The sequence below is a fragment of the Lagenorhynchus albirostris genome, chromosome 1, assembly GCF_949774975.1.
Source record: "Lagenorhynchus albirostris chromosome 1, mLagAlb1.1, whole genome shotgun sequence".
NCBI classification, from domain to species: domain Eukaryota; kingdom Metazoa; phylum Chordata; class Mammalia; order Artiodactyla; family Delphinidae; genus Lagenorhynchus; species Lagenorhynchus albirostris.
The window spans coordinates 105,122,301-105,145,814 of NC_083095.1; positions in this window are offsets into that span (position 1 = coordinate 105,122,301).

A 23,514-nucleotide genomic window follows, 5' to 3' on the forward strand; every position below is an offset into this window, starting at 1 on the left:
AACGTCCACAATGATGCACTTGGCCAAAAAGGGCGTATGCGTTTTTTCCTGAATATATTCAGGAAAAAACGCATACGCCCTTTTTGGCCAACCAAGCAAGCTTGCAAAGGAAATCTGCACTACAATGAAGTCTCACTGCCCCACGGGCAAAAGGGCCATCTGAAAAAAGTGTAAAATCCAGAAAGGCAGGACAGGCCATGGAGAACTGGGAGCCTTGTTATGCTGATGGGCGGGATGTAAATTGCCAACAGCCACTCTGGAGAAGTGTATGGTGTTTCCTGAAACATCTAAAAAACAAAGCAACAGAGCCTAGGGCACTTCCACTTATGCTCCTATAGCTTAGGGAAATTCAAATCAAAAAGACACAGCCACCCCAAAGTTTGGGACGGCTCTGTTTACAAGAACCTCGTTTATGGTACAAGTTCAATATCACAGAAAGCGAAAAATGAATAAAGAATTTGTGGTACTTACGTACAATGCAATATCACTCAGCAATGAAATCTATGTCATCAGGCCTGTAGCAGCATAATGAGGGGACTCAGGTACGATGATTCTAAGAGAAATAAGTCACACAGAAAAAGAAATATCATAAGGTATCACTAATACACGGAATGTAAACTTGGCTACCCAGGAACTGAATTACAAAACAGAACAGGGTCTCAAATGTAGAAAACCAACTTATGCTTGCTTAAGGGGAAAGGTGAGTTGGGGTGCTGCATAAAACCAGAGATTGAAATTAGCACAGATACCGTTCCATAAGCCAAATATGTAATAGACAAGAGCTACTCCTTGCTCAACGAAGTGCACTCAACACCCCATATTAAACGCCTAAGAATATAGCTGACTAGTAAGAATCTTAAAACCTATGGATTTACATGTCTCCGAAAGAGAATCAAGCGTGTGTACAGCAGCATAAACGCAGCAGTGATAGGATTGTTGAGGTTTGGTGAGCAAATGCAGACCCTTTGAAGTCATATTGCATGGTACCCATTCCATGGGTCTCAACTCTCCAGGTTTAAGGGATTCTTCCTTCAGCTAAAACATGCATGTGGAACCCAGAGTATGATCCACCGTGTGATCGGGAAACGTGTTCAAATGTGTCTCAGTTTTCGTCCCCTGGTACTCGGGTGCAACATTCCAGACGCTTTACTAACACTCTCCCCACTTGGAGAGTCAGTGCCTTTAACGTCGTGTTTTGCCCAGTTTGCAATTTCTGCGGGAAATGAACAGGAATAGGGAGAACCAATGAGAGACTAGCTGGAGGTGTCTGGACGGGCAAATTTAACTCTCATTTCCCACCAGGAAGAGGAATTAACCAAAGGCACAGCTTGCCATGCCGGAACCACACTAGGACCTGAAGCAATCCTGCGGTGTTGCGGCCAGCTCACAATAAAGAGAGTTGAAGAAAGGACCTCAGGGGCACTGTCATTCACAAACCTGCAGAGTTATAAATGACAGCTATCGTCCAAAAATATATTGAAGTAAGGCTGCCAAGAGCACTTGAAAGCGGGGCAGAATTGCAGGACACCGATTTCAGGAGGTAGACTGGAATTGCATGAAAAGCATAGGAAAAGAGGCAGAACGTCCACAATGATGCACTTGGCCAAAAAGGGCGTATGCGTTTTTTCCTGAATATATTCAGGAAAAAACGCATACGCCCTTTTTGGCCAACCAAGCAAGCTTGCAAAGGAAATCTGCACTACAATGAAGTCTCACTGCCCCCCGGGCAAAAGGGCCATCTGAAAAAAGTGTAAAATCCAGAAAGGTAGGACAGGCCATGGAGAACTGGGAGCCTTGTTATGCTGATGGGCGGGATGTAAATTGCTAACAGCCACTCTGGAGAAGTGTATGGTGTTTCCTGAAACATCTAAAAAACAAAGCAACAGAGCCTAGGGCACTTCCACTTATGCTCCTATAGCTTAGGGAAATTCAAATCAAAAAGACACAGCCACCCCAAAGTTTGGGACGGCTCTGTTTACAAGAACCTCGTTTATGGTACAAGTTCAATATCACAGAAAGCGAAAAATGAATAAAGAATTTGTGGTACTTACGTACAATGCAATATCACTCAGCAATGAAATCTATGTCATCAGGCCCATAGCAGCATAATGAGTGGACTCAGGTACGATGATTCTAAGAGAAATAAGTCACACAGAAAAAGAAATATCATAAGGTATCACTAATACACGGAATGTATACTTGGCTACCCAGGAACTGAATTACCAAACAGAACAGGGTCTCAAATGTAGAAAACCAACTTATGCTTGCTTAAGGGGAAAGGTGAGTTGGGGTGCTGCATAAAACCAGAGATTGAAATTAGCACAGATACCGTTCCATAAGCCAAATATGTAATAGACAAGAGCTACTCCTTCCTCAACGAAGTGGACTCAACACCCCATATTAAACGCCTAAGAATATACCTGACTAGTAAGAATCTTAAAACCTATGGATTTACATGTCTCCGAAAGGGAATCAATCATGTGTACAGCAGCATAAACGCAGCAGTGATAGGATTGGTGAGGTTCGGTGAGCAAATGCAGACCCTTTGAAGTCATATTGCATGGTACCCATTCCATGGGTCACAACTCAGCAGGTTTAAGGGATTCCTCCTTCAGCTAAAACATGCATGTGGAACCCAGAGTATGATCCACCGTGTGATCGGGAAACGTGTTCAAATGTGTCTCAGTTTTCGTCCCCTGGTACTCGGGTGCAACATTCCAGACGCTTTACTAACACTCTCCCCACTTGGAGAGTCAGTGCCTTTAACCTCCTGTTTGGCCCAGTTTGCAATTTCTGCGGGAAATGAACAGGAATAGGGAGAACCAATGAGAGACTAGCTGGAGGTGTCTGGACGGGCAAATTTAACTCTCATTTCCCACCAGGAAGAGGAATTAACGAAAGGCTCAGCTTGCCGTGCCGGAACCACACTAGGGCCTGAAGCAATCCTGCAGTGTTGCGGCCAGCTCACAATAAAGAGAGCTGAAGAAAGGAGCTCAGGGGCACTGTCATTCACAAACCTGCAGAGTTATAAATGACAGCTATCGTCCAAAAATATATTGAAGTAAGGCTGCCAAGAGCACTTGAAAGCGGGGCAGAATTGCAGGAAACCGATTTCAGGAGGTAGACTGGAATTGCATGAAAAGCATAGGAAAAGAGGCAGAACGTCCACAATGATGCACTTGGCCAAAAAGGGCGTATGCGTTTTTTCCTGAATATATTCAGGAAAAAACGCATACGCCCTTTTTGGCCAACCAAGCAAGCTTGCAAAGGAAATCTGCACTACAATGAAGTCTCACTGCCCCCCGGGCAAAAGGGCCATCTGAAAAAAGTGTAAAATCCAGAAAGGCAGGACAGGCCATGGAGAACTGGGAGCCTTGTTATGCTGATGGGCGGGATGTAAATTGCCAACAGCCACTCTGGAGAAGTGTATGGTGTTTCCTGAAACATCTAAAAAACAAAGCAACAGAGCCTAGGGCACTTCCACTTATGCTCCTATAGCTTAGGGAAATTAAAATCAAAAAGACACAGCCACCCCAAAGTTTGGGACGGCTCTGTTTACAAGAACCTCGTTTATGGTACAAGTTCAATATCACAGAAAGCGAAAAATGAATAAAGAATTTGTGGTACTTACGTACAATGCAATATCACTCAGCAATGAAATCTATGTCATCAGGCCCATAGCAGCATAATGAGTGGACTCAGGTACGATGATTCTAAGAGAAATAAGTCACACAGAAAAAGAAATATCATAAGGTATCACTAATACATGGAATGTAAACTTGGCTACCCAGGAACAGAATTACAAAACAGAACAGGGTCTCAAATGTAGAAAACCAACTTATGCTTGCTTAAGGGGAAAGGTGAGTTGGGGTGCTGCATAAAACCAGAGATTGAAATTAGCACAGATACCATTCCATAAGCCAAATATATAATAGACAAGAGCTACTCCTTCCTCAACGAAGTGGACTCAACACCCCATATTAAACGCCTAAGAATATACCTGACTAGTAAGAATCTAAAAACCTATGGATTTTCATGTCTCCAAAAGAGAATCAAGCGTGTGTACAGCAGCATAAACGCAGCAGTGATAGGATTGGTGAGGTTCGGTGAGCAAATGCAGACACTTTGAAGTCATATTGCATGGTACCCATTCCATGGGTCTCATCTCTCCAGGTTTAAGGGATTCTTCCTTCAGCTAAAACATGCATGTGGAACCCAGAGTATGATCCACCGTGTGATCGGGAAATGTGTTCAAATATGTCTCAGTTTAAGTCCCCTGGTACTCGGGTGCAACATTCCAGACGCTTTACTAACACTCTCCCCACTTGGAGAGTCAGTGCCTTTAACCTCCTGTTTGGCCCAGTTTGCAATTTCTGCGGGAAATGAACAGGAATAGGGAGAACCAATGAGAGACTAGCTGGAGGTGTCTGGACGGGCAAATTTAACTCTCATTTCCCACCAGGAAGAGGAATTAACCAAAGGCTCAGCTTGCCGTGCCGGAACCACACTAGGGCCTGAAGCAATCTTGGGGTGTTGCGGCCAGCTCACAAGAAAGCGAGTTGAACAAAGGAGCTCAGGGGCACTGTCATTCACAAACCTGCAGAGTTATAAATGACAGCTATCGTCCAAAAATATATTGAAGTAAGGCTGCCAAGAGCATTTGAAAGCGGGGCAGAATTGCAGGACACCGATTTCAGGAGGTAGACTGGAATTGCATGAAAAGCATAGGAAAAGAGGCAGAACGTCCACAATGATGCACTTGGCCAAAAAGGGCGTATGCGTGTTTTCCTGAATATATTCAGGAAAAAACGCATACGCCCTTTTTGGCCAACCAAGCAAGCTTGCAAAGGAAATCTGCACTACAATGAAGTCTCACTGCCCCCCGGGCAAAAGGGCCATCTGAAAAAAGTGTAAAATCCAGAAAGGTAGGACAGGCCATGGAGAACTGGGAGCCTTGTTATGCTGATGGGCGGGATGTAAATTGCCAACAGCCACTCTGGAGAAGTGTATGGTGTTTCCTGAAACATCTAAAAAACAAAGCAACAGAGCCTAGGGCACTTCCACTTATGCTCCTATAGCTTAGGGAAATTCAAATCAAAAAGACACAGCCACCCCAAAGTTTGGGACGGCTCTGTTTACAAGAACCTCGTTTATGGTACAAGTTCAATATCACAGAAAGCGAAAAATGAATAAAGAATTTGTGGTACTTACGTACAATGCAATATCACTCAGCAATGAAATCTATGTCATCAGGCCCATAGCAGCATAATGAGTGGACTCAGGTACGATGATTCTAAGAGAAATAAGTCACACAGAAAAAGAAATATCATAAGGTATCACTAATACACGGAATGTATACTTGGCTACCCAGGAACTGAATTACCAAACAGAACAGGGTCTCAAATGTAGAAAACCAACTTATGCTTGCTTAAGGGGAAAGGTGAGTTGGGGTGCTGCATAAAACCAGAGATTGAAATTAGCACAGATACCGTTCCATAAGCCAAATATGTAATAGACAAGAGCTACTCCTTCCTCAACGAAGTGGACTCAACACCCCATATTAAACGCCTAAGAATATACCTGACTAGTAAGAATCTTAAAACCTATGGATTTACATGTCTCCGAAAGGGAATCAAGCATGTGTACAGCAGCATAAACGCAGCAGTGATAGGATTGGTGAGGTTCGGTGAGCAAATGCAGACCCTTTGAAGTCATATTGCATGGTACCCATTCCATGGGTCACAACTCAGCAGGTTTAAGGGATTCCTCCTTCAGCTAAAACATGCATGTGGAACCCAGAGTATGATCCACCGTGTGATCGGGAAACGTGTTCAAATGTGTCTCAGTTTTCGTCCCCTGGTACTCGGGTGCAACATTCCAGACGCTTTACTAACACTCTCCCCACTTGGAGAGTCAGTGCCTTTAACCTCCTGTTTGGCCCAGTTTGCAATTTCTGCGGGAAATGAACAGGAATAGGGAGAACCAATGAGAGACTAGCTGGAGGTGTCTGGACGGGCAAATTTAACTCTCATTTCCCACCAGGAAGAGGAATTAACCAAAGGCTCAGCTTGCCGTGCCGGAACCACACTAGGGCCTGAAGCAATCCTGCAGTGTTGCGGCCAGCTCACAATAAAGAGAGCTGAAGAAAGGAGCTCAGGGGCACTGTCATTCACAAACCTGCAGAGTTATAAATGACAGCTATCGTCCAAAAATATATTGAAGTAAGGCTGCCAAGAGCACTTGAAAGCGGGGCAGAATTGCAGGACACCGATTTCAGGAGGTAGACTGGAATTGCATGAAAAGCATAGGAAAAGAGGCAGAACGTCCACAATGATGCACTTGGCCAAAAAGGGCGTATGCGTTTTTTCCTGAATATATTCAGGAAAAAACGCATACGCCCTTTTTGGCCAACCAAGCAAGCTTGCAAAGGAAATCTGCACTACAATGAAGTCTCACTGCCCCCCGGGCAAAAGGGCCATCTGAAAAAAGTGTAAAATCCAGAAAGGCAGGACAGGCCATGGAGAACTGGGAGCCTTGTTATGCTGATGGGCGGGATGTAAATTGCCAACAGCCACTCTGGAGAAGTGTATGGTGTTTCCTGAAACATCTAAAAAACAAAGCAACAGAGCCTAGGGCACTTCCACTTATGCTCCTATAGCTTAGGGAAATTCAAATCAAAAAGACACAGCCACCCCAAAGTTTGGGACGGCTCTGTTTACAAGAACCTCGTTTATGGTACAAGTTCAATATCACAGAAAGCGAAAAATGAATAAAGAATTTGTGGTACTTACGTACAATGCAATATCACTCAGCAATGAAATCTATGTCATCAGGCCCATAGCAGCATAATGAGTGGACTCAGGTACGATGATTCTAAGAGAAATAAGTCACACAGAAAAAGAAATATCATAAGGTATCACTAATACACGGAATGTAAACTTGGCTACCCAGGAACTGAATTACAAAACAGAACAGGGTCTCAAATGTAGAAAACCAACTTATGCTTGCTTAAGGGGAAAGGTGAGTTGGGGTGCTGCATAAAACCAGAGATTGAAATTAGCACAGATACCGTTCCATAAGCCAAATATGTAATAGACAAGAGCTACTCCTTCCTCAACGAAGTGGACTCAACACCCCATATTAAACGCCTAAGAATATACCTGACTAGTAAGAATCTTAAAACCTATGGATTTACATGTCTCCGAAAGGGAATCAAGCATGTGTACAGCAGCATAAACGCAGCAGTGATAGGATTGGTGAGGTTCGGTGAGCAAATGCAGACCCTTTGAAGTCATATTGCATGGTACCCATTCCATGGGTCACAACTCTGCAGGTTTAAGGGATTCCTCCTTCAGCTAAAACATGCATGTGGAACCCAGAGTATGATCCACCGTGTGATCGGGAAACGTGTTCAAATGTGTCTCAGTTTTCGTCCCCTGGTACTCGGGTGCAACATTCCAGACGCTTTACTAACACTCTCCCCACTTGGAGAGTCAGTGCCTTTAACCTCCTGTTTGGCCCAGTTTGCAATTTCTGCGGGAAATGAACAGGAATAGGGAGAACCAATGAGAGACTAGCTGGAGGTGTCTGGACGGGCAAATTTAACTCTCATTTCCCACCAGGAAGAGGAATTAACCAAAGGCTCAGCTTGCCGTGCCGGAACCACACTAGGGCCTGAAGCAATCCTGCAGTGTTGCGGCCAGCTCACAATAAAGAGAGCTGAAGAAAGGAGCTCAGGGGCACTGTCATTCACAAACCTGCAGAGTTATAAATGACAGCTATCGTCCAAAAATATATTGAAGTAAGGCTGCCAAGAGCACTTGAAAGCGGGGCAGAATTGCAGGACACCGATTTCAGGAGGTAGACTGGAATTGCATGAAAAGCATAGGAAAAGAGGCAGAACGTCCACAATGATGCACTTGGCCAAAAAGGGCGTATGCGTTTTTTCCTGAATATATTCAGGAAAAAACGCATACGCCCTTTTTGGCCAACCAAGCAAGCTTGCAAAGGAAATCTGCACTACAATGAAGTCTCACTGCCCCCCGGGCAAAAGGGCCATCTGAAAAAAGTGTAAAATCCAGAAAGGCAGGACAGGCCATGGAGAACTGGGAGCCTTGTTATGCTGATGGGCGGGATGTAAATTGCCAACAGCCACTCTGGAGAAGTGTATGGTGTTTCCTGAAACATCTAAAAAACAAAGCAACAGAGCCTAGGGCACTTCCACTTATGCTCCTATAGCTTAGGGAAATTAAAATCAAAAAGACACAGCCACCCCAAAGTTTGGGACGGCTCTGTTTACAAGAACCTCGTTTATGGTACAAGTTCAATATCACAGAAAGCGAAAAATGAATAAAGAATTTGTGGTACTTACGTACAATGCAATATCACTCAGCAATGAAATCTCTGTCATCAGGCCCATAGCAGCATAATGAGTGGACTCAGGTACGATGATTCTAAGAGAAATAAGTCACACAGAAAAAGAAATATCATAAGGTATCACTAATACACGGAATGTAAACTTGGCTACCCAGGAACTGAATTACAAAACAGAACAGGGTCTCAAATGTAGAAAACCAACTTATGCTTGCTTAAGGGGAAAGGTGAGTTGGGGTGCTGCATAAAACCAGAGATTGAAATTAGCACAGATACCGTTCCATAAGCCAAATATGTAATAGACAAGAGCTACTCCTTCCTCAACGAAGTGGACTCAACACCCCATATTAAACGCCTAAGAATATACCTGACTAGTAAGAATCTTAAAACCTATGGATTTACATGTCTCCGAAAGGGAATCAAGCATGTGTACAGCAGCATAAACGCAGCAGTGATAGGATTGGTGAGGTTCGGTGAGCAAATGCAGACCCTTTGAAGTCATATTGCATGGTACCCATTCCATGGGTCACAACTCTGCAGGTTTAAGGGATTCCTCCTTCAGCTAAAACATGCATGTGGAACCCAGAGTATGATCCACCGTGTGATCGGGAAACGTGTTCAAATGTGTCTCAGTTTTCGTCCCCTGGTACTCGGGTGCAACATTCCAGACGCTTTACTAACACTCTCCCCACTTGGAGAGTCAGTGCCTTTAACCTCCTGTTTGGCCCAGTTTGCAATTTCTGCGGGAAATGAACAGGAATAGGGAGAACCAATGAGAGACTAGCTGGAGGTGTCTGGACGGGCAAATTTAACTCTCATTTCCCACCAGGAAGAGGAATTAACCAAAGGCTCAGCTTGCCGTGCCGGAACCACACTAGGGCCTGAAGCAATCCTGCGGTGTTGCGGCCAGCTCACAATAAAGAGAGCTGAAGAAAGGAGCTCAGGGGCACTGTCATTCACAAACCTGCAGAGTTATAAATGACAGCTATCGTCCAAAAATATATTGAAGTAAGGCTGCCAAGAGCACTTGAAAGCGGGGCAGAATTGCAGGACACCGATTTCAGGAGGTAGACTGGAATTGCATGAAAAGCATAGGAAAAGAGGCAGAACGTCCACAATGATGCACTTGGCCAAAAAGGGCGTATGCGTTTTTTCCTGAATATATTCAGGAAAAAACGCATACGCCCTTTTTGGCCAACCAAGCAAGCTTGCAAAGGAAATCTGCACTACAATGAAGTCTCACTGCCCCCCGGGCAAAAGGGCCATCTGAAAAAAGTGTAAAATCCAGAAAGGCAGGACAGGCCATGGAGAACTGGGAGCCTTGTTATGCTGATGGGCGGGATGTAAATTGCCAACAGCCACTCTGGAGAAGTGTATGGTGTTTCCTGAAACATCTAAAAAACAAAGCAACAGAGCCTAGGGCACTTCCACTTATGCTCCTATAGCTTAGGGAAATTCAAATCAAAAAGACACAGCCACCCCAAAGTTTGGGACGGCTCTGTTTACAAGAACCTCGTTTATGGTACAAGTTCAATATCACAGAAAGCGAAAAATGAATAAAGAATTTGTGGTACTTACGTACAATGCAATATCACTCAGCAATGAAATCTATCTCATCAGGCCCATAGCAGCATAATGAGTGGACTCAGGTACGATGATTCTAAGAGAAATAAGTCACACAGAAAAAGAAATATCATAAGGTATCACTAATACACGGAATGTAAACTTGGCTACCCAGGAACTGAATTACAAAACAGAACAGGGTCTCAAATGTAGAAAACCAACTTATGCTTGCTTAAGGGGAAAGGTGAGTTGGGGTGCTGCATAAAACCAGAGATTGAAATTAGCACAGATACCGTTCCATAAGCCAAATATGTAATAGACAAGAGCTACTCCTTCCTCAACGAAGTGGACTCAACACCCCATATTAAACGCCTAAGAATATACCTGACTAGTAAGAATCTTAAAACCTATGGATTTACATGTCTCCGAAAGGGAATCAAGCATGTGTACAGCAGCATAAACGCAGCAGTGATAGGATTGGTGAGGTTCGGTGAGCAAATGCAGACCCTTTGAAGTCATATTGCATGGTACCCATTCCATGGGTCACAACTCTGCAGGTTTAAGGGATTCCTCCTTCAGCTAAAACATGCATGTGGAACCCAGAGTATGATCCACCGTGTGATCGGGAAACGTGTTCAAATGTGTCTCAGTTTTCGTCCCCTGGTACTCGGGTGCAACATTCCAGACGCTTTACTAACACTCTCCCCACTTGGAGAGTCAGTGCCTTTAACCTCCTGTTTGGCCCAGTTTGCAATTTCTGCGGGAAATGAACAGGAATAGGGAGAACCAATGAGAGACCAGCTGGAGGTGTCTGGACGGGCAAATTTAACTCTCATTTCCCACCAGGAAGAGGAATTAACCAAAGGCTCAGCTTGCCGTGCCGGAACCACACTAGGGCCTGAAGCAATCCTGCAGTGTTGCGGCCAGCTCACAAGAAAGCGAGCTGAAGAAAGGAGCTCAGGGGCACTGTCATTCACAAACCTGCAGAGTTATAAATGACAGCTATCGTCCAAAAATATATTGAAGTAAGGCTGCCAAGAGCACTTGAAAGCGGGGCAGAATTGCAGGACACCGATTTCAGGAGGTAGACTGGAATTGCATGAAAAGCATAGGAAAAGAGGCAGAACGTCCACAATGATGCACTTGGCCAAAAAGGGCGTATGCGTTTTTTCCTGAATATATTCAGGAAAAAACGCATACGCCCTTTTTGGCCAACCAAGCAAGCTTGCAAAGGAAATCTGCACTACAATGAAGTCTCACTGCCCCCCGGGCAAAAGGGCCATCTGAAAAAAGTGTAAAATCCAGAAAGGCAGGACAGGCCATGGAGAACTGGGAGCCTTGTTATGCTGATGGGCGGGATGTAAATTGCCAACAGCCACTCTGGAGAAGTGTATGGTGTTTCCTGAAACATCTAAAAAACAAAGCAACAGAGCCTAGGGCACTTCCACTTATGCTCCTATAGCTTAGGGAAATTAAAATCAAAAAGACACAGCCACCCCAAAGTTTGGGACGGCTCTGTTTACAAGAACCTCGTTTATGGTACAAGTTCAATATCACAGAAAGCGAAAAATGAATAAAGAATTTGTGGTACTTACGTACAATGCAATATCACTCAGCAATGAAATCTATGTCATCAGGCCCATAGCAGCATAATGAGTGGACTCAGGTACGATGATTCTAAGAGAAATAAGTCACACAGAAAAAGAAATATCATAAGGTATCACTAATACACGGAATGTAAACTTGGCTACCCAGGAACTGAATTACAAAACAGAACAGGGTCTCAAATGTAGAAAACCAACTTATGCTTGCTTAAGGGGAAAGGTGAGTTGGGGTGCTGCATAAAACCAGAGATTGAAATTAGCACAGATACCGTTCCATAAGCCAAATATGTAATAGACAAGAGCTACTCCTTCCTCAACGAAGTGGACTCAACACCCCATATTAAACGCCTAAGAATATACCTGACTAGTAAGAATCTTAAAACCTATGGATTTACATGTCTCCGAAAGGGAATCAAGCATGTGTACAGCAGCATAAACGCAGCAGTGATAGGATTGGTGAGGTTCGGTGAGCAAATGCAGACCCTTTGAAGTCATATTGCATGGTACCCATTCCATGGGTCACAACTCTGCAGGTTTAAGGGATTCCTCCTTCAGCTAAAACATGCATGTGGAACCCAGAGTATGATCCACCGTGTGATCGGGAAACGTGTTCAAATGTGTCTCAGTTTTCGTCCCCTGGTACTCGGGTGCAACATTCCAGACGCTTTACTAACACTCTCCCCACTTGGAGAGTCAGTGCCTTTAACCTCCTGTTTGGCCCAGTTTGCAATTTCTGCGGGAAATGAACAGGAATAGGGAGAACCAATGAGAGACCAGCTGGAGGTGTCTGGACGGGCAAATTTAACTCTCATTTCCCACCAGGAAGAGGAATTAACCAAAGGCTCAGCTTGCCGTGCCGGAACCACACTAGGGCCTGAAGCAATCCTGCAGTGTTGCGGCCAGCTCACAAGAAAGCGAGCTGAAGAAAGGAGCTCAGGGGCACTGTCATTCACAAACCTGCAGAGTTATAAATGACAGCTATCGTCCAAAAATATATTGAAGTAAGGCTGCCAAGAGCACTTGAAAGCGGGGCAGAATTGCAGGACACCGATTTCAGGAGGTAGACTGGAATTGCATGAAAAGCATAGGAAAAGAGGCAGAACGTCCACAATGATGCACTTGGCCAAAAAGGGCGTATGCGTTTTTTCCTGAATATATTCAGGAAAAAACGCATACGCCCTTTTTGGCCAACCAAGCAAGCTTGCAAAGGAAATCTGCACTACAATGAAGTCTCACTGCCCCCCGGGCAAAAGGGCCATCTGAAAAAAGTGTAAAATCCAGAAAGGCAGGACAGGCCATGGAGAACTGGGAGCCTTGTTATGCTGATGGGCGGGATGTAAATTGCCAACAGCCACTCTGGAGAAGTGTATGGTGTTTCCTGAAACATCTAAAAAACAAAGCAACAGAGCCTAGGGCACTTCCACTTATGCTCCTATAGCTTAGGGAAATTAAAATCAAAAAGACACAGCCACCCCAAAGTTTGGGACGGCTCTGTTTACAAGAACCTCATTTATGGTACAAGTTCAATATCACAGAAAGCGAAAAATGAATAAAGAATTTGTGGTACTTACGTACAATGCAATATCACTCAGCAATGAAATCTATGTCATCAGGCCCGTAGCAGCATAATGAGTGGACTCAGGTACGATGATTCTAAGAGAAATAAGTCACACAGAAAAAGAAATATCATAAGGTATCACTAATACACGGAATGTAAACTTGGCTACCCAGGAACTGAATTACAAAACAGAACAGGGTCTCAAATGTAGAAAACCAACTTATGCTTGCTTAAGGGGAAAGGTGAGTTGGGGTGCTGCATAAAACCAGAGATTGAAATTAGCACAGATACCGTTCCATAAGCCAAATATGTAATAGACAAGAGCTACTCCTTCCTCAACGAAGTGGACTCAACACCCCATATTAAACGCCTAAGAATATACCTGACTAGTAAGAATCTTAAAACCTATGGATTTACATGTCTCCGAAAGGGAATCAAGCATGTGTACAGCAGCATAAACGCAGCAGTGATAGGATTGGTGAGGTTCGGTGAGCAAATGCAGACCCTTTGAAGTCATATTGCATGGTACCCATTCCATGGGTCACAACTCTGCAGGTTTAAGGGATTCCTCCTTCAGCTAAAACATGCATGTGGAACCCAGAGTATGATCCACCGTGTGATCGGGAAACGTGTTCAAATGTGTCTCAGTTTTCGTCCCCTGGTACTCGGGTGCAACATTCCAGACGCTTTACTAACACTCTCCCCACTTGGAGAGTCAGTGCCTTTAACATCCTCTTTGGCCCAGTTTGCAATTTCTGCGGGAAATGAACAGGAATAGGGAGAACCAATGAGAGACTAGCTGGAGGTGTCTGGACGGGCAAATTTAACTCTCATTTCCCACCAGGAAGAGGAATTAACCAAAGGCTCAGCTTGCCGTGCCGGAACCACACTAGGGCCTGAAGCAATCTTGCGGTGTTGCGGCCAGCTCACAAGAAAGCGAGTTGAACAAAGGAGCTCAGGGGAACTGTCATTCACAAACCTGCAGAGTTATAAATGACAGCTATCGTCCAAAAATATATTGAAGTAAGGCTGCCAAGAGCACTTGAAAGCGGGGCAGAATTGCAGGACACCGATTTCAGGAGGTAGACTGGAATTGCATGAAAAGCATAGGAAAAGAGGCAGAACGTCCACAATGATGCACTTGGCCAAAAAGGGCATATGCGTTTTTTCCTGAATATATTCAGGAAAAAACGCATACGCCCTTTTTGGCCAACCAAGCAAGCTTGCAAAGGAAATCTGCACTACAATGAAGTCTCACTGCCCCCCGGGCAAAAGGGCCATCTGAAAAAAGTGTAAAATCCAGAAAGGCAGGACAGGCCATGGAGAACTGGGAGCCTTGTTATGCTGATGGGCGGGATGTAAATTGCCAACAGCCACTCTGGAGAAGTGTATGGTGTTTCCTGAAACATCTAAAAAACAAAGCAACAGAGCCTAGGGCACTTCCACTTATGCTCCTATAGCTTAGGGAAATTAAAATCAAAAAGACACAGCCACCCCAAAGTTTGGGACGGCTCTGTTTACAAGAACCTCGTTTATGGTACAAGTTCAATATCACAGAAAGCGAAAAATGAATAAAGAATTTGTGGTACTTACGTACAATGCAATATCACTCAGCAATGAAATCTATGTCATCAGGCCCATAGCAGCATAATGAGTGGACTCAGGTACGATGATTCTAAGAGAAATAAGTCACACAGAAAAAGAAATATCATAAGGTATCACTAATACACGGAATGTAAACTTGGCTACCCAGGAACTGAATTACAAAACAGAACAGGGTCTCAAATGTAGAAAACCAACTTATGCTTGCTTAAGGGGAAAGGTGAGTTGGGGTGCTGCATAAAACCAGAGATTGAAATTAGCACAGATACCGTTCCATAAGCCAAATATGTAATAGACAAGAGCTACTCCTTCCTCAACGAAGTGGACTCAACACCCCATATTAAACGCCTAAGAATATACCTGACTAGTAAGAATCTAAAAACCTATGGATTTTCATGTCTCCAAAAGAGAATCAAGGGTGTGTACAGCAGCATAAACGCAGCAGTGATAGGATTGGTGAGGTTTGGTGAGCAAATGCAGACACTTTGAAGTCATATTGCATGGTACCCATTCCATGGGTCTCATCTCTCCAGGTTTAAGGGATTCTTCCTTCAGCTAAAACATGCATGTGGAACCCAGAGTATGATCCACCGTGTGATCGGGAAACGTGTTCAAATATGTCTCAGTTTAAGTCCCCTGGTACTCGGGTGCAACATTCCAGACGCTTTACTAACACTCTGCCCACTTGGAGAGTCAGTGCCTTTAACCTCCTGTTTGGCCCAGTTTGCAATTTCTGCGGGAAATGAACAGGAATAGGGAGAACCAATGAGAGACTAGCTGGAGGTGTCTGGACGGGCAAATTTAACTCTCATTTCCCACCAGGAAGAGGAATTAACCAAAGGATCAGCTTGCCGTGCCGGAACCACACTAGGGCCTGAAGCAATCTTGGGGTGTTGCGGCCAGCTCACAAGAAAGCGAGTTGAACAAAGGAGCTCAGGGGAACTGTCATTCACAAACCTGCAGAGTTATAAATGACAGCTATCGTCCAAAAATATATTGAAGTAAGGCTGCCAAGAGCACTTGAAAGCGGGGCAGAATTGCAGGACACCGATTTCAGGAGGTAGACTGGAATTGCATGAAAAGCATAGGAAAAGAGGCAGAACGTCCACAATGATGCACTTGGCCAAAAAGGGCATATGCGTTTTTTCCTGAATATATTCAGGAAAAAACGCATACGCCCTTTTTGGCCAACCAAGCAAGCTTGCAAAGGAAATCTGCACTACAATGAAGTCTCACTGCCCCCCGGGCAAAAGGGCCATCTGAAAAAAGTGTAAAATCCAGAAAGGCAGGACAGGCCATGGAGAACTGTGAGCCTTGTTATGCTGATGGGCGGGATGTAAATTGCCAACAGCCACTCTGGAGAAGTGTATGGTGTTTCCTGAAACATCTAAAAAACAAAGCAACAGAGCCTAGGGCACTTCCACTTATGCTCCTATAGCTTAGGGAAATTAAAATCAAAAAGACACAGCCACCCCAAAGTTTGGGACGGCTCTGTTTACAAGAACCTCGTTTATGGTACAAGTTCAATATCACAGAAAGCGAAAAATGAATAAAGAATTTGTGGTACTTACGTACAATGCAATATCACTCAGCAATGAAATCTATGTCATCAGGCCCATAGCAGCATAATGAGTGGACTCAGATACGATGATTCTAAGAGAAATAAGTCACACAGAAAAAGAAATATCATAAGGTATCACTAATACACGGAATGTAAACTTGGCTACCCAGGAACAGAATTACAAAACAGAACAGGGTCTCAAATGTAGAAAACCAACTTATGCTTGCTTAAGGGGAAAGGTGAGTTGGGGTGCTGCATAAAACCAGAGATTGAAATTAGCACAGATACCGTTCCATAAGCCAAATATGTAATAGACAAGAGCTACTCCTTGCTCAACGAAGTGGACGCAGCACCCCATATTAAACGCCTAAGGATATACCTGACTAGTAAGAATCTTAAAACCTATGGATTTACATGTCTCCGAAAGAGAATCAAGCGTGTGTACAGCAGCATAAACGCAGCAGTGATTGGATTGGTTAGGTTCGGTGAGCAAATGCAGACCCTTTGAAGTCATATTTCATGGTACCCATTCCATGGGTCTCAACTCTCCAGGTTTAAGGGATTCTACCTTCAGCTAAAACATCCATATGGAACCCAGAGTATGATCCACCGTGTGATCGGGAAACGTTTTCAAATGTGTCTCAGTTTTCGTCCCCTGGTACTCGGGTGCAACATTCCAGACGCTTTACTAACGCTCTCCCCAATTGGAGAGTCAGTGCCTTTAACCTCCTGTTTGGCCCAGTTTGCAATTTCTGCGGGAAATGAACAGGAATAGGGAGAACCAATGAGAGACTAGCTGGAGGTGTCTGGACGGGCAAATTTAACTCTCATTTCCCACCAGGAAGAGGAATTAACCAAAGGCTCAGCTTGCCATGCCGGAACCACACTAGGACCTGAAGCAATCCTGCGGTGTTGCGGCCAGCTCACAATAAAGAGAGTTGAAGAAAGGACCTCAGGGGCACTGTCATTCACAAACCTGCAGAGTTATAAATGACAGCTATCGTCCAAAAATATATTGAAGTAAGGCTGCCAAGAGCACTTGAAAGCGGGGCAGAATTGCAGGAAACCGATTTCAGGAGGTAGACTGGAATTGCATGAAAAGCATAGGAAAAGAGGCAGAACGTCCACAATGATGCACTTGGCCAAAAAGGGCGTATGCGTTTTTTCCTGAATATATTCAGGAAAAAACGCATACGCCCTTTTTGGCCAACCAAGCAAGCTTGCAAAGGAAATCTGCACTACAATGAAGTCTCACTGCCCCCCGGGCAAAAGGGCCATCTGAAAAAAGTGTAAAATCCAGAAAGGCAGGACAGGCCATGGAGAACTGGGAGCCTTGTTATGCTGATGGGCGGGATGTAAATTGCCAACAGCCACTCTGGAGAAGTGTATGGTGTTTCCTGAAACATCTAAAAAACAAAGCAACAGAGCCTAGGGCACTTCCACTTATGCTCCTATAGCTTAGGGAAATTCAAATCAAAAAGACACAGCCACCCCAAAGTTTGGGACGGCTCTGTTTACAAGAACCTCGTTTATGGTACAAGTTCAATATCACAGAAAGCGAAAAATGAATAAAGAATTTGTGGTACTTACGTACAATGCAATATCACTCAGCAATGAAATCTATGTCATCAGGCCCGTAGCAGCATAATGAGGGGACTCAGGTACGATGATTCTAAGAGAAATAAGTCACACAGAAAAAGAAATATCATAAGGTATCACTAATACACGGAATGTAAACTTGGCTACCCAGGAACTGAATTACAAAACAGAACAGGGTCTCAAATGTAGAAAACCAACTTATGCTTGCTTAAGGGGAAAGGTGAGTTGGGGTGCTGCATAAAACCAGAGATTGAAATTAGCACAGATACCGTTCCATAAGCCAAATATGTAATAGACAAGAGCTACTCCTTGCTCAACGAAGTGCACTCAACACCCCATATTAAACGCCTAACAATATAGCTGACTAGTAAGAATCTTAAAACCTATGGATTTACATGTCTCCGAAAGAGAATCAAGCGTTTGTACAGCAGCATAAACGCAGCAGTGATAGGATTGGTGAGGTTCGGTGAGCAAATGCAGACCCTTTGAAGTCATATTGCATGGTACCCATTCCATGGGTCTCAACTCTCCAGGTTTAAGGGATTCTTCCTTCAGCTAAAACATGCATGTGGAACCCAGAGTATGATCCACCGTGTGATCGGGAAACGTGTTCAAATGTGTCTCAGTTTTCGTCCCCTGGTACTCGGGTGCAACATTCCAGACGCTTTACTAACACTCTCCCCACTTGGAGAGTCAGTGCCTTTAACGTCGTGTTTTGCCCAGTTTGCAATTTCTGCGGGAAATGAACAGGAATAGGGAGAACCAATGAGAGACTAGCTGGAGGTGTCTGGACGGGCAAATTTAACTCTCATTTCCCACCAGGAAGAGGAATTAACCAAAGGCTCATCTTGCCATGCCGGAACCACACTAGGACCTGAAGCAATCCTGCGGTGTTGCGGCCAGCTCACAATAAAGAGAGTTGAAGAAAGGACCTCAGGGGCACTGTCATTTACAAACCTGCAGAGTTATAAATGACAGCTATCGTCCAAAAATATATTGAAGTAAGGCTGCCAAGAGCACTTGAAAGCGGGGCAGAATTGCAGGACACCGATTTCAGGAGGTAGACTGGAATTGCATGAAAAGCATAGGAAAAGAGGCAGAACGTCCACAATGATGCACTTGGCCAAAAAGGGCGTATGCGTTTTTTCCTGAATATATTCAGGAAAAAACGCATACGCCCTTTTTGGCCAACCAAGCAAGCTTGCAAAGGAAATCTGCACTACAATGAAGTCTCACTGCCCCCCGGGCAAAAGGGCCATCTGAAAAAAGTGTAAAATCCAGAAAGGCAGGACAGGCCATGGAGAACTGGGAGCCTTGTTATGCTGATGGGCGGGATGTAAATTGCCAACAGCCACTCTGGAGAAGTGTATGGTGTTTCCTGAAACATCTAAAAAACAAAGCAACAGAGACTAGGGCACTTCGACTTATGCTCCTATAGCTTAGGGAAATTAAAATCAAAAAGACACAGCCACCCCAAAGTTTGGGACGGCTCTGTTTACAAGAACCTCGTTTATGGTACAAGTTCAATATCACAGAAAGCGAAAAATGAATAAAGAATTTGTGTTACTTACGTACAATGCAATATCACTCAGCAATGAAATCTATGTCATCAGGCCCATAGCAGCATAATGAGTGGACTCAGGTACGATGATTCTAAGAGAAATAAGTCACACAGAAAAAGAAATATCATAAGGTATCACTAATACACGGAATGTAAACTTGGCTACCCAGGAACAGAATTACAAAACAGAACAGGGTCTCAAATGTAGAAAACCAACTTATGCTTGCTTAAGGGGAAAGGTGAGTTGGGGTGCTGCATAAAACCAGAGATTGAAATTAGCACAGATACCGTTCCATAAGCCAAATATATAATAGACAAGAGCTACTCCTTCCTCAACGAAGTGGACTCAACACCCCATATTAAACGCCTAAGAATATACCTGACTAGTAAGAATCTAAAAGCCTATGGATTTTCATGTCTCCAAAAGAGAATCAAGCGTGTGTACAGCAGCATAAACGCAGCAGTGATAGGATTGATGAGGTTCGGTGAGCAAATGCAGACCCTTTGAAGTCATATTGCATGGTACCCATTCCATGGGTCTCATCTCTCCAGGTTTAAGGGATTCTTCCTTCAGCTAAAACATGCATGTGGAACCCAGAGTATGATCCACCGTGTGATCGGGAAACGTGTTCAAATATGTCTCAGTTTAAGTCCCCTGGTACTCGGGTGCAACATTCCAGACGCTTTACTAACACTCTGCCCACTTGGAGAGTCAGTGCCTTTAACCTCCTGTTTGGCCCAGTTTGCAATTTCTGCGGGAAATGAACAGGAATAGGGAGAACCAATGAGAGACTAGCTGGAGGTGTCTGGACGGGCAAATTTAACTCTCATTTCCCACCAGGAAGAGGAATTAACCAAAGGCTCAGCTTGCCGTGCCGGAACCACACTAGGGCCTGAAGCAATCTTGGGGTGTTGCGGCCAGCTCACAAGAAAGCGAGTTGAACAAAGGAGCTCAGGGGAACTGTCATTCACAAACCTGCAGAGTTATAAATGACAGCTATCGTCCAAAAATATATTGAAGTAAGGCTGCCAAGAGCACTTGAAAGCGGGGCAGAATTGCAGGACACCGATTTCAGGAGGTAGACTGGAATTGCATGAAAAGCATAGGAAAAGAGGCAGAACGTCCACAATGATGCACTTGGCCAAAAAGGGCGTATGCGTTTTTTCCTGAATATATTCAGGAAAAAACGCATACGCCCTTTTTGGCCAACCAAGCAAGCTTGCAAAGGAAATCTGCACTACAATGAAGTCTCACTGCCCCCCGGGCAAAAGGGCCATCTGAAAAAAGTGTAAAATCCAGAAAGGCAGGACAGGCCATGGAGAACTGGGAGCCTTGTTATGCTGATGGGCGGGATGTAAATTGCCAACAGCCACTCTGGAGAAGTGTATGGTGTTTCCTGAAACATCTAAAAAACAAAGCAACAGAGCCTAGGGCACTTCCACTTATGCTCCTATAGCTTAGGGAAATTAAAATCAAAAAGACACAGCCACCCCAAAGTTTGGGACGGCTCTGTTTACAAGAACCTCATTTATGGTACAAGTTCAATATCACAGAAAGCGAAAAATGAATAAAGAATTTGTGGTACTTACGTACAATGCAATATCACTCAGCAATGAAATCTATGTCATCAGGCCCGTAGCAGCATAATGAGTGGACTCAGGTACGATGATTCTAAGAGAAATAAGTCACACAGAAAAAGAAATATCATAAGGTATCACTAATACACGGAATGTAAACTTGGCTACCCAGGAACTGAATTACAAAACAGAACAGGGTCTCAAATGTAGAAAACCAACTTATGCTTGCTTAAGGGGAAAGGTGAGTTGGGGTGCTGCATAAAACCAGAGATTGAAATTAGCACAGATACCGTTCCATAAGCCAAATATGTAATAGACAAGAGCTACTCCTTCCTCAACGAAGTGGACTCAACACCCCATATTAAACGCCTAAGAATATACCTGACTAGTAAGAATCTTAAAACCTATGGATTTACATGTCTCCGAAAGGGAATCAAGCATGTGTACAGCAGCATAAACGCAGCAGTGATAGGATTGGTGAGGTTCGGTGAGCAAATGCAGACCCTTTGAAGTCATATTGCATGGTACCCATTCCATGGGTCACAACTCTGCAGGTTTAAGGGATTCCTCCTTCAGCTAAAACATGCATGTGGAACCCAGAGTATGATCCACCGTGTGATCGGGAAACGTGTTCAAATGTGTCTCAGTTTTCGTCCCCTGGTACTCGGGTGCAACATTCCAGACGCTTTACTAACACTCTCCCCACTTGGAGAGTCAGTGCCTTTAACCTCCTGTTTGGCCCAGTTTGCAATTTCTGCGGGAAATGAACAGGAATAGGGAGAACCAATGAGAGACTAGCTGGAGGTGTCTGGACGGGCAAATTTAACTCTCATTTCCCACCAGGAAGAGGAATTAACCAAAGGCTCAGCTTGCCGTGCCGGAACCACACTAGGGCCTGAAGCAATCTTGCGGTGTTGCGGCCAGCTCACAAGAAAGCGAGTTGAACAAAGGAGCTCAGGGGAACTGTCATTCACAAACCTGCAGAGTTATAAATGACAGCTATCGTCCAAAAATATATTGAAGTAAGGCTGCCAAGAGCACTTGAAAGCGGGGCAGAATTGCAGGACACCGATTTCAGGAGGTAGACTGGAATTGCATGAAAAGCATAGGAAAAGAGGCAGAACGTCCACAATGATGCACTTGGCCAAAAAGGGCGTATGCGTTTTTTCCTGAATATATTCAGGAAAAAACGCATACGCCCTTTTTGGCCAACCAAGCAAGCTTGCAAAGGAAATCTGCACTACAATGAAGTCTCACTGCCCCCCGGGCAAAAGGGCCATCTGAAAAAAGTGTAAAATCCAGAAAGGCAGGACAGGCCATGGAGAACTGGGAGCCTTGTTATGCTGATGGGCGGGATGTAAATTGCCAACAGCCACTCTGGAGAAGTGTATGGTGTTTCCTGAAACATCTAAAAAACAAAGCAACAGAGCCTAGGGCACTTCCACTTATGCTCCTATAGCTTAGGGAAATTCAAATCAAAAAGACACAGCCACCCCAAAGTTTGGGACGGCTCTGTTTACAAGAACCTCGTTTATGGTACAAGTTCAATATCACAGAAAGCGAAAAATGAATAAAGAATTTGTGGTACTTACGTACAATGCAATATCACTCAGCAATGAAATCTATGTCATCAGGCCCATAGCAGCATAATGAGTGGACTCAGGTACGATGATTCTAAGAGAAATAAGTCACACAGAAAAAGAAATATCATAAGGTATCACTAATACACGGAATGTAAACTTGGCTACCTAGGAAATGAATTACAAAACAGAACAGGGTCTCAAATGTAGAAAACCAACTTATGCTTGCTTAAGGGGAAAGGTGAGTTGGGGTGCTGCATAAAACCAGAGATTGAAATTAGCACAGATACCGTTCCATAAGCCAAATATTTAATAGACAAGAGCTACTCCTTCCTCAACGAAGTGGACTCAACACCCCATATTAAACGCCTAAGAATATACCTGACTAGTAAGAATCTTAAAACCTATGGATTTACATGTCTCCGAAAGGGAATCAAGCATGTGTACAGCAGCATAAACGCAGCAGTGATAGGATTGGTGAGGTTCGGTGAGCAAATGCAGACCCTTTGAAGTCATATTGCATGGTACCCATTCCATGGGTCACAACTCTGCAGGTTTAAGGGATTCCTCCTTCAGCTAAAACATGCATGTGGAACCCAGAGTATGATCCACCGTGTGATCGGGAAACGTGTTCAAATGTGTCTCAGTTTTCGTCCCCTGGTACTCGGGTGCAACATTCCAGACGCTTTACTAACACTCTCCCCACTTGGAGAGTCAGTGCCTTTAACCTCCTGTTTGGCCCAGTTTGCAATTTCTGCGGGAAATGAACAGGAATAGGGAGAACCAATGAGAGACTAGCTGGAGGTGTCTGGACGGGCAAATTTAACTCTCATTTCCCACCAGGAAGAGGAATTAACCAAAGGCTCAGCTTGCCATGCCGGAACCACACTAGGCCCTGAAGCAATCCTGCGGTGTTGCGGCCAGCTCACAAGAAA